The sequence below is a fragment of the Otolemur garnettii genome, unplaced genomic scaffold (assembly GCF_000181295.1).
Source record: "Otolemur garnettii isolate 467f Iridium unplaced genomic scaffold, OtoGar3 scaffold00151, whole genome shotgun sequence".
NCBI classification, from domain to species: Eukaryota; Metazoa; Chordata; class Mammalia; order Primates; family Galagidae; genus Otolemur; species Otolemur garnettii.
The window spans coordinates 1,099,299-1,099,891 of NW_003852546.1; positions in this window are offsets into that span (position 1 = coordinate 1,099,299).

Below are 593 nucleotides of genomic sequence, written 5' to 3' on the forward strand. Positions count from 1 at the left end.
AAAATTCTGGTGGTTGAAGTGGAGGTAGGTCAGACAGGTACACTATGGCACGAATCTGTAGTCACAGCTACTTGGAAGGCTGAGGCAGGAGGCTCACTTAAGCCTGGGAGTTTGAGACCTGCCTAGGCAACAGAGTGAGACCCTCATCTCAAGAGAAAGGGGTGGGGATAGGGCGAATCTAGGAGGGTTTTTCCCTGAACTTTGTCCTTCAGGTGATATGAGAAAATGGATAACTGGTTGGGAGACAGAAGAGAGAATAAAAGTCTTTGTATATGAAGCATAGGAGCAAAGGAGGGAAAGCAAAGGCCACAGACAGAGACAAAGACTTACTTAGGGAGCATGGATAAGGTTAAGGTTTCTACACATGTGGGTAGAAGCACCTGCCATTTCATAGTCTGAACAAGGGTAGCACCCTCCCAGCATGGGCTTCAACATAAACTTGGCTTGCTATGCTCCCGTCCTCCTAGCTGATTGCTTTAAGAGCCCCCTTTGTAAAGCCCAGCACTTGTAAGTCTCATATCCTTACCCAGGGGTCCTCAAACTTTTTAAAGAGGGGGCCAGTTCACTGTCCCTCAGACCGTTGGAGGGCCAGA